This window comes from Elgaria multicarinata, chromosome 10 (assembly GCF_023053635.1).
Source record: "Elgaria multicarinata webbii isolate HBS135686 ecotype San Diego chromosome 10, rElgMul1.1.pri, whole genome shotgun sequence".
Classification (NCBI taxonomy): domain Eukaryota; kingdom Metazoa; phylum Chordata; class Lepidosauria; order Squamata; family Anguidae; genus Elgaria; species Elgaria multicarinata.
Window position 1 is genome coordinate 17,896,982 of NC_086180.1, and position 12,162 is coordinate 17,909,143.

Here is a 12,162-nt window from a genome sequence, read left to right on the forward strand (position 1 = left end):
AATGCATAGAATGGTCTTGCCTGACCTGGGTGCCAATGGCCATGCTAGCTGGGGACAATGGGGAGTTGTAGTCCAATACATCTGGAGAGCACCATGTTGAGGAAGGATGGGATACATAGATGGACAGACAGACAAAAGTATATCTCCCCCAGGAAGGAATTCTCCCCCTCCAATTTGTGAATTGATCTATCACACTGGGTGGTTATATTTTGAAGCCACTTATAAAAAGCCCTGAAGTGGCAGATATTACCTCCTGGGAGCCCTGTTTACTTTCAGCAAAAAGAAAAGGGACAAAGGAAATGGCAGATTGAAAGAGGGCTTCACATGAAAGTCCCACCATCAATTCCGTCGCCACCTGCTTCGGAGGTATTCATGGATCGGTTCTGAAACAGCATGAAGGCACAGCTGCTTGCTGAGATGACTGAAAGTACTCCACAGCAACAGAAGGACATGGTGGGCGGGGGCGGGGGAAGACCCAGAAAGGCCAAAGATAGCGGGTTGGTTTGTTTTTTCAATGGTCTGGCAAAGGTATTTTAAAATAGCTTTGTGAAAAGGGAAAGGATTTCACAACATTAAAAGGAGGACAATTCTATGAGATTTGGGTTTCCTTTGGAATGCAGCAGGAGTTCTTACCCCTGTCTCCGCTCCCTGCAGGGAAGGGGGTCTTAAGAGATTCCAAAAAGGTCAGTTTGCTTATAAATACTGGAGAGTTATGGAAGTAGGAGTCGTTGTTGTTAATATCTGGGGGTTTTTTCAACTATGTAAATTGATTGAGGAGGAGGAAGAACAAGTAAGCACACAGACAGGGCAACATTGGTTTGGTGCACGCTCCATAGAGCACGCTCGGAACTAGACGCTACCTAATTCTAGGGATGTGTGAATCAGAAAAACGTGCACTCACTAAAGTTGTCCAAATTCCATCTCAAGGCTGGCTCCAACTTGAATCCCTATCAGATTGTGAGTTTTGTTTTCTTCTTCCATGAAGAAAACGTATTTTCGTGCATATTTTCGTGCATATTTTTCCAAAGGTACACATCAATTGGACACATCTTTGAAATGTATGAATTCTTCTACCGTTGATTAAAGCTTATTTGTACACATTTCTGTACACATTTTTCAACACTACACCTTCTTTCATGTGGATGGTTCAGATGTATGCATGCTGTCGAACACATTTTTGTGCATTTCGTACAGGATCTAGTCATGTCACAGGGGTGGGGATGGGACAGTTCATTCCCAACTTCTTCCCCACATCCCCCTTTCCTTCCTAATGCACTTGCAGGTGTGGAGTGGAGAAGACATTGCCAAGCTCTTGGCTCTACTATGAGGTGTAGAAACTCGGGGCCTAGGAGCCAATCCCAGGCTGCATAGGGAGAGCCAGGGTGGTGTCCTGGACTGGGACTCAGGAGTTCTAGGTTCTACTCTCCACTTGACCCTGAAGCTCACTGGGTGACTTTGGGTGAGTCACTGACTTGCAGCCTAACCTAACTTACAGGGTTGTTGTTGTGAGGATAACATGGAGAGGAGGACTATGTCAGCTACCTACAGTTCATTCCAAGTGGGAAAAAGGGTGAAATGCAAACACAATATAATTCCCTATATGGAAGACTTCCCCAACCTGGTGATCTCCAGATGATTTGGATTATGGTTCCTATCACCTCCAGCCAACTTGGCCAATGGTCAGGAATTCTGGAAGTTGTAGTCCAAAAAGCCTGGAGAGCATCAAGTTGGGAAAGGCCACTATATGGTGTAATATAGTTTCTTTCCAATGTACATCTTGAGTATTGCATCCAGTTCTGGGCACCACACTTCAAGAAGGATGCAGACAAGCTGGAGGGGGTTCAAGGGAGGGCAACGAGGATGATCAGGGGTCTGGAAACTAAGTCCTATGAGGAGAGACTGAAAGAACTGGGCATGCTTAGCCTTAAGAAGAGAAGACTGAGGGGGGAGACAAGATAGCACTCTTCAAGTACTTGAAAGGTTGTCACACAGAGGAGGGCCAAGATCTCTTCTCGATCATCCAAGAGTGCAGGACACGGAACAATGGGCTCAAGTTACAAGAAGCCAGATTCTGGCTGGGCATCAGGAAAAACTTCCTGACTGTTAGAGCAGTATGACAATGGAGCCAATTACCATGGGAGGTTGTGGGCTCTCCCACACTAGAGGCATTCAAGAAGCAGCTGGACAGCCATCTGTCAGGGATACTTTAAGGTAGATTCCTGCATTGAGGAAGGGGTTGGACTCGCTGGCCTTCTAGGCCCCTTCCAAATCTACTATTCTGTGATTCTGCGAAGCTATTGCTTTTGCTTTCCATATGAAGATATCTCTCTTCCTTAATTCAAACCAGCATGCCTTCAGCAGCAGCTGAGCACCCCGGGGCTTATGTGAAATCTCACCAAGCTTTTGCAATCCCAGCCGGAGACCTCTCCTTTCTGCCGGCCGTGGTGTTGCAAAGCTCTCTTGCTCAGCCTATGAAAGGAATGTACAAGCCTATCCCATGACAACAGGGAGGCGATGAACCCGGGTCATCCGGATTAGCGAGTTTGACAGCCTGTCACTCAGCGGTGCAGCCAGGCCTAGAGCTTGCATTTGCTAATGAGGGGGAAAGCAGAGAACGCAGGCCGGGGGATGGGAGGGTGGAGGGGGAGAGAAGAGGCAGACGAGAAGGAGAACCCAAAGGGGATGAGGGCTGTGGGTTCACACAAACATTGATGCAGTTGTCTGCTTCATTAGGCAGCCCACTCCAGGGTTTCATGAGTGGCTGGAGGAGGGGTGGGCTGAGAGCTCAACTACACATTATGCTAAGCACATAGAGTGAGCTGAACGTTAGCCTTTAATTTACTCTAATGTAAGCATGTGTGCCCCCTTTGGTTTGGAACCAGCATGCACAGAGAGGCGAGGATTAAACCTTCCCATCACCACCATCACTGTTTCCCTTTGAAATTCACACACTTTTGCACACATGGGTGGGGGGGAGTGGAGTGATAAAATAGTGTGTGGGAGGAAAGTATCCACTGGCATTAATGGGGGCTTTTTTTCTTTTTCACCCACACCAGAGGGGATTTGGGGGGGGAAGCAATTAGGGAAGGCTGAACCACCCCCTCCTGATCCATGGTGGCCCCAATCCAAATTTGGGATATGCACATTTACACTAGAGTAAATAAACAGTTATCCCTCAGCTACAGGCTACACAATTGGTGTAATGTGTAGTTCAGCTCATAAGTTTAATAGCTGCCATCCCACCCTCAAAGGTCTCTCCCTGGCTGACAACTTAAAGAAACAAAACAGCAGGATTTAGTTTGACCCAGAGTTTGGCTCCAGAAACAGTTGCAGTATCTCACGAGGAGGTACCCTGCTGTTAAAAGGACCATGCCTTTAACAGGCATACATACTGCTCATGTAGGAGATGCCTCTTTCCTGCTTACTTCAACAACCTGTGTTTCAGTCTCCAGGCATAATTTTAAGTCAGTTGTGAAAAAAGAGGGGGAAAGCAGCACGAGAAGGCTATGAGAAAAAGAGGAGACTAGCTCTGGTGCTATTTAATGTCAAAAGAGGTTTCTTTCTTTTTCTTATCCGAAATGCAAAAAATGTTCAAAGAACTTTCAACCAAACTTGTAGAAATGCTCAACGTTTCGGAGATCCGAAACGTTGAGCATTTCTACAAGTTCGGTTGAAAGTTCTTTGAACATTTTTTTTTTTTTTTGCATTTCGGATAAGAAAAAGAGAAAGAAACCTCTTTTGACATTTCATAGCACCAGAGCTAGGCCATAGCTAGACCTAAGGTTTATCCCTGGATAGTCCAGGGGTCAAACCTGCTCACCTAGGTGAAACACAGGGGATCCAGTGCTCAGGCAGGGGCGAACCCTGGATGATCCCAGGATAAACCTTAGGTCTAGCTGTGGCCTAAGTCTCCTCTTTTTCTCATAGCTTAATTTTTAAGTCACCATAGCAATCAAGTACCTAAATTTGTCTGCCCATCGTGAAAACCTAAGCTCTTCATTGTTGCCATTTTCATTTAAACATCTCATAATTTCATAGTATGCTTTAGGAAAACCTAAGCTGTTTATTGTAATCATTTTTATTTTAAAATTTACTCATTTCATATTATGATTAAAAAAAAAAACACCCTTCTGACCCAAATTGGAGCTCTAGCCCTAGCTAGAAAGACAAAAATATACAGGACATTCATAGAATCATTTCACTGAAGCATGTGCTATCTGCTGCTGAACTTGCTTGCCCCTTACAACTGCAAACAGATGCTGGTGGTAGTCATGGTTACCGTTACCAAGGAAACAAAAAGAAAAAAAAGTCTTGAGACAGCACTGAGTTCCAGCTTGACCAGCTACCCTCACCTGAGATTGTTCCAATATAGGAAAGACGGATGAAATCTAGAAGTAAATCTCCATGTCAACAATACTCATAAAACGTTACACACCTTTAACCTGATAATAGCCATCCATGGAACTCTCTATAGACACGTTTTGAGATCATGGAGCTAACAGGGTATAGTGGATCTTCTGGCTAATGCTTTTCTTCAAGGTCATTTGCCTGGATATAATTCCAGATGGTTCAATTGCAGACAATGCACTTAAGGTGCAAATTCTATGTTCATCAAACCAACATAGAGCAAAATGCCAGCAGAGAAAAGACCTTCAGGTAGGTCTAGGATTCCCAAGGGCTTTAGAGTGAAATGACACTATTTTGCAATGGGGAGGGGAGGGGAGGGGATGAGAGGAAAACAGCAATTTATCTAAAATAACATTTTATTGACAATATTTGTATACCACCCCACATCCAAAGATTTTGGAGCAGTGAACAGCAGATTAAAAACACCAGCTTAAAATAATGGATATGTTAAAAAAAGAAACAGAAATAGTGCTGTGAAAGTGGTATATAAAAGGCAGGAACCACACCAAGCAGGATGTAGCACTATGAAACCGGTATGAAAGCGGTATATGGTATGTGTCGATGGGCCCCAACAGTTCTCAGTGCACTTCAATACCACTATAAATCAGTAGTGTGACTCCTGCCTTTTATATACTGCTTTCATACCGCTTTCATAGTGCAATATCCTGCTTGGTGTAGATCTGGCCACAAATACACTTTTTTGTGAACAGGAACTGACTGACTAAGGGGCAATTAACAGACAATTAATCAGTAAATAAATAATTCACCATTAGCAGCAAAAGGAATAAGCTTCTAATTAAAGTTGCAGGGGAATTTTACTTAACAGGCCAATACTACATAGGTTGGCAATGTGGACACTTTTAAAATGATACGAGCAATTTTAAGGTGGTTTAGAAAAAGGCATATGCCAGGAGGTATTGCTTTAGAGCAGGTCTGTCTAAAAGGGACTGTTGAAAATACAAGATACTAGAGAAAAGGGGAAATGCTGGATGGAATAATGATATAGATAGAACAGAGCAGAATATGCCATTTTACAGATCAATACAAAGCAGTAAGTTTCAAATATTTTCCTGGAGCATAAAAGAAAAAAAAGAGTGGGATGGAATGTCAGTTCCTTTATACAGCCAAGCCTGGATCAGAGCCTGATAAACAGATGACCTAGCTTTGATTTCTACTGTCCAGACCTATCTCAAGCTGTTTCAGCATCCGGCTACACCAAAGCACACCAGCAAAACTTTTAAAGTAAACATTTAGTGTATCATGGTAATCAGACAGCAGAGGAAACTGAAAAACTGTGTAAGAGGAAGGCACATTGATCAAGTGTGATAGAGCAGTACAGCAATGGAACAGTTACCTAGGGAGGTTGTGGACTCTCTCACACTAGAGGCATTCATCTGTCAGCTATGCTTTAGGGTAGATTCCTGCATTGAGCAGGGGGTTGGACTCAATGGCCTTATAGTCCTCTTCCAACTCTACTATTCTATGATTCTATGATCTTGGGGCAAGGTATTTATTGATCATACTGATATACTGACCTTCATCCAAGGAGCAAAGAGCAGTGTCCTATCCTCACAGCAACCTTGTGAGGTGAATTAGGCTAAGAGACACGGATTGGCCCCAAGCCACCCTACTCTGAGCTTCATGAGTGAGCAGGGAACCATATCCAACTCTCCCTAATCCTACTTCAGTTCACAATCTACTGGATTGCATGCATACGTACAGGCATACAGCCCATCCAATCTGCCTTATAACTTCCCAAAGAACATTTGGTCAGGGGAGAATGGAGTAAGTTGTAGCCTTCCAGATGATTTGGCCTACAATTCCCATCAGCCCTAGTAAGCATAGCCAACAGTGATGGCTGGTGGGAGTTGTAGGCCAGAACATCTGGAGGGCGAAAAGTTGCCCACCCCTGCAACAGATCCTTGAGAGAACTGATTTGTAAAGTTTGGCACACCATCTGGAAGATCATAAGCAGCACATTTCATTTCATGGTAGAATATGCAATGTTCTGTTTCTAGTCAGGTGTTCAACAGCCTGAATATTGATGATGGGTCAGGCCATCTCCATTTTCCCAACCTCTGTGGGTTTATCACACTATCTGTAGCAGAACATCTATAGACTCTCTTCTAGATCACATACAGAGAGCTCTCAACATGTTCATGTTCAGTTGTACGAACCAGTTCCCCAAAATAAAATGGAAATAGTGATGCTGCAACTTGGAGAATACTGAGAAAATGAAAATCACCCTCCGTAGGAGGTATTACTCAGTTCATTCTTTGGGAGAGGGCATCAATGAACCCAAAAGAGCCTGTGATAAATTAGTGGGTTGTTAGAGCAGTACGACAATGTAACCAATTACTTAGGGTGGATGTGGGCTCTCCCACCCTAGAGGCATTCAAGAGGCAGGTGGACATCCATCTGTAAGGGATGCTTTGAGGAGGATTCCTGCACTGAGCAGGGGGTTCGACTCGATGGTCTTATAGGCCCCTTCCAACTCTACTATTCTATGATTCTATGATAATAAAAATAGAAAAGCACACTATGAACAATTCTGTAAAAATGGTCACCTAGCCAGCAATTCCCCAAATCCCAACAGTTTAAGAGATTAGTGCAGCCTTCTCCAACCTGTTGCCCACCAGATGTGTTGTACTGCAACTCGCATGGGCCATGCTGATTGGGAATGATGGGCTTTACAGTCTGGAACATCTGAATGGCAACAGATTGGGAAAGGCTAGGTTAGTGTATGAAATAGACAATGATTTCTAACATGCATACTTACTAGGAATGTATGAGAATTTCAGTTTTGCTTGAAAAACATGCAGGCATGCCCTGTTTGAAGCCCCAAAGGGGATTGTGGGCACATTTCTGCCAAAAATGTTAATAAATTGCTAGACGTGTGCTCATGTTTGGTTTGCGTAACTTTCCCATTTTGCTTTTGTGCAAATTTCCTAATTTGTGCAAATTTCCCCTGTAAACTGAATCAGCCCCAGTTTAGTTTATGGAGGAAAGTTGCGCAAATTAGGAAAATTGCACAAATTGTGGAAATTTGCATGAATTTCACATTCGATCACTGCCTGATTTGTGCACTATTCTCATTTACGCAGAGTGAACAACGATCACAAACGTGAATAGGAATTGGGCACAAGGCGTGTGGCAAGACGATGTTCATAGAATCCTAGTGATGCTGAACATCACTCGTTCATCCATCCCTAATATATATACACACATTCAGTAAGAGTCAAAAGTCAATCTGTTCCAAACAACAAGACAATGGTGTAATAGTTTACTAGCTTTGAGGTCAAAAAGCCAGGCTGGCATTGGGTTGCACTTTCTTACAAAGCACTCTTAGGGGGCAACAACCAGGCCCCTGCCTGTACTTCATTGATTGTGAATGAGCAGCACGATGTCTGAATAATAACATACATTTCCCTCTAGTTAGTAGCAGGTCACAGCCTGGCATTTAAAGAAAGATCACCAGAGTCTACGCTTTTTTAAACCTGTCAGAAGGGGAGGAGGCTCTCTCGCCTTCCTTCTGCCATTTCCCAGTCTCGTTACACTCCCTGCCATTTGAAAGAGACATCATAATTTTACTGCTCCTCCATAGCCTGTGAAAAGATCATAAACTTTTAATAGACTTATAAAATGAGGTTTTAACTGGCTTAGGGTTCCACATCCTGGCTGGGATGCCATCTAGCTTCCCTCTTCTTCACTTTGCATGCTCAATGCTATAAATCTCAGGGAGATGTACAGGGTCATTACCTCTAAGTTAAGCTCTTGACATGAAACCATTGGCATTTTCTACAAACATTCACACACACACACACACACACACACAGATGTAGTTTAATGGTCCTAGTTCCCGTCTATACCGCTTAAGAGACCACATCACGCCAGTTCTTTTCCAGCTGCACTGGCTGCCAGTCCAGGTCCGGGCCCGATTCAAAGTGCTGGTATTAACATTTAAAGCCCTAAACAGCTTGGGGCCAGGCTATCTGAAGGAACACCTCCTCCCATATGTATCTGCCAGGACCCTAAGGTCATCCTCAGGGGTCCTTCTCCATGAGCCCCTGCCAAAGGAAGGGAGGCAGGTGGCTACCAGGAGGAGGGCCTTCTCTGCTGTGGCACCCCGGCTGTGGAATGAGCTCCCTAAAGAGGTTCGCCTGGCACCTACACTATATTCTTTCAGACACCAGGTGAAGACCTTTTTATTCTCTCAGCATTTTAACAGTCTATAAATTTAATTTAACTTTGCTGTTTTAAATTTGTATTTTAAATTTGTATTACTGCACTGCTGCTGATTTTATCCTGGTTGGGCTTTTATATGGTATTTTATATCATGTTTTTATACCGTTTGTTTTATACTTTGAATGGTTTTAATTTTTGTGAACTGCCCAGAGAGCTTTGGCTATTGGGCAGTATAAAAAGAAAGAAAGAAAGAAAGAAAGAAAGAAAGAAAGAAAGAAAGAAGCTTATTCTGATGTTCTCGTGACTGGATCTGTTACTTCTGTCGTCTTCTCCTTTTGCCAACCCTAATCATGATTATTAGGTCTGATAGATGGATGTTACATTCGGAGGTGTATTGCATATGCTTCTAATTGACAATTCTGGGTTTTGTGGCCTTGGAGGAGAACAGTACAAGGTAGCAAACCATGCAGAAAATTAGGCACTAAATAAGAGATTTACAGCAATCCTACAATGTCTACTCAGAAGTAAGTACCACTGAGTCCAACAGCGCTTATACCCAAGTTATATGTGTATAGGATTGTCAAGTTAAGAGTGTTTATTCATATAGTGACTGGGTTCACACAATAAGCTAACAAACACTCAGTGGTTGAGTGTGGGTTGTTGTTGAATCATGGGGATTTGTTGAACCATGGGTCATTGTTTTGTCTGAACGCAGCACTTTTTCTGTAGGGGGGCTTGTTAACCATGCAGCGAGACTTGTTAACCATCCTGAATAGCCCAACAAGAAACCATGGATTTTCAAGGTGGCTGTTTGAGAAAAATAAGCTAACTTAGACTAAAACAACAAACCATGGTTCAACAGCAACCCACACTCAACCAAACCAAACCAACAAAAAGAGCAAGCAAGAGTTGGAGGCCTGCTACATTAAATATATCCAACCGGGTAACAGTTGGAGAAGGAAGTGCAAAGACCCTGAGGAAACACAAGAAAAGGCAATGGGTGTATCCATTACGAAGGGAGGGAGGGAGGGAGGGGAAAGTTATTGTCACTTATTGTTACTTATTTGAAATTGAAAGAAACTTTGGGCATAGTTAGACAGAGTGATATCCCTGGGATCACCCTGGGATCGTCCCTGTGCGTCCACATGATGCACAGGGGATCCTGGGAACAGGGAGGGATGATCCCTCCCTTTCCCCGTGATCTCATCCTACACTTCTAGCCTGCTTTTTCCACGGTCTCAGGATGATCCCGAGACCGTGGAATGTATGGGCAGGCATCGCAGTTTGTCCCGGCTCCTCGCAAGTAACCAAAAGGAGCCGGGAGCTGGGCACGGGGAACAGAGCTCCTCAGGAGCTCTGTGCCCATCAGGGGTAGGGTGGGGGGAGTGGAGAATGTTTTCTAAAAAACTTGCAGTTCTGCACATGAGAGCTCGTGTGCTCCGTCTCCCTTACAAAAACAAACAAAATGGCCGGTGTGATGTCCTTTTCCTTCCTGGACGTCACACACCGCGTGTAGATGAGGGCAACGATCTCATGATCATAAAATCACAAGATTGTCTCCCTCCAACCCCTTCATCTAGCTGAGGCCTTTGTTAATATATCTCTGTTTGTCTGAATCTTTTAGTTCCCCAGTCAAGTCTTTATTTAAACAAACTTAAGGCCCCAGCTGCCACGTAAGGTTGATATCTTCCTGCCTCCCCTCCCCCACCAGTTCTGTTGCTCTGCATTTAATAACCACTGCAATCAAGCCACATCGCTCCATGCAAAGTAAAGCTTCTCCTGCAGCATTGTGGTGTTTCAGGCAGCTGTGAAAGACATTGGAGCAAAGCTGGTAAAACAGGTGGCATTGAGACGCAGGCCAAGTGGGGAATGGGGGGAATTTTAGTTTGGTCTGCATTTTTAAGCAAACCATCCCAATTCACACTTCCTGGACAATTATGCATATCAGAACACAATTATCCTTCAGACGGCGTACTTCTTTGAATTTTGCAATACAGTTCTCGGCTCAGAAATGTCGTACAAAACTGTGCCTCTTAGGAAACGCTGCATAAACACGTAAAGCCGTATATTGTGGGAAGTTGTGTGCAATTGGGTATACAGCGAAGGTTGAGTACAGAACAATGTGTTTATGACGGGAAATTGCATTCTAAACCTTGAGCCCTGGAGAAAGCCCTGAGTGACACAGGCTGGCTGGGGAACACCTGCAGGTTGGATTAGGCTGGAGGATTTAGAGACAGGAAAATACAATGAAAGACAGAGCAAGACTTCTTACAAGCAGGAGTGGAGTGTTGGACCTTGAAGGCCTCAGGGGAACCCACACACACATTTCACTGTCTCTTTGACCCACTTCCTCACTATAAAATGGGAGAATACTGAGAAAATGAAAATCATCCTATGTAGGAGATATTTTCCAGCTCAGCTCCCTGGACTAAAACCTGAGTTTCCCCAGTCCTAGTACAAGACTAACCGCTACACCACACTGACTCTCTTAAAAAGATAAAACAAACCGCTACAAGCATCCTGGGCAGTTACACTAGAATTCAACCCATGTGTCTGTTCCTCTCATCTATGGCAGGAATCCCCAAAACCTTATGCAGGCCACAAAGCACCTGTGCAGTACTCTAAATGGGCTACTCTTCAAGGCAACTCGGAAGCTTTAATTAGTTCAGAATTTGGCTGGTGGAATTCTGGCTGGTTCAGCTAGGTGGAGCCATATTACACAAATTCTTCAAGAATTACATTGGCTGCCTATTCATTTCTGAGCCCAATTCAAGGTGGTGATGCTTATCTTGAAAGCCCTAAATGGCCTGGGACCCAAATATCTGAAGGAGCACTTACTTATCATACACTCCTGCCTATGTATTAAGTTCTGGATGCTTTAGGGTGGATTCCTGCATTGAGCAGGGGGTTGGACTCGATGGCCTTGTAGGCCCCTTCTGACTCTGCTATTCTATGATTCTATGATTCTTCACTTGAGGCCCTTCTCTAAGTACCATTAGCTGGTGAGGTACACTATGCCTGTACAAACAAGAGGGAAATGTAGTGATCTCCCATCTTTGATACTCCCACTGGTGCGAGCATTACAATCTTTTTGGTGCCAGGTCAAGGCATTCTTATTTACCCAGTCATTTAAAAAAAAAATTTTTTTTTATTGCCTCTGACTGCAGTTTTATGGTTTTGTTGACTCTCAGTTTTATGTTATATGAAGGATGTTAATACATTCTAGGGGTGTACACCAGTTTGCTTGTGGATCCCAAACCAAACTGGGACAATTTGGACTGCTTCAGTCCAAATCCAGAGCAGGGCCAGATTGGTCTGCAGTCGCCCATACTGGGTCAGACTGATCTGGATGACAGTGAAGGACATGGCCCTTTACGGAAATGGCCCTTCATGTCCACCATTGTGCACAACATTAGATCTATGTAAATAGAGAGCCCCCACATTCCTTAAAAAATGGTGGCAAATATTTTAACATTATTTTTGTATTATATGCATTTTGGCACAAATTTTGATCGGAGCACTGCATCGCAAAATTAAGAAAAGTGCAAATTTCAAAGGATCACTAATTTT

The 12,162-nt window shown here is 43.7% G+C and overlaps 1 protein-coding gene across 5 annotated transcripts in view; it reads right to left on the minus strand.

Moving 5' to 3' along the window:
* The window catches only part of MAPK10 (mitogen-activated protein kinase 10), a 255,525-nt gene that overhangs the window by 8,972 nt on the left and 234,391 nt on the right, over positions 1 to 12,162 (minus strand). The gene's annotated exons all lie outside the window — the stretch shown is intronic.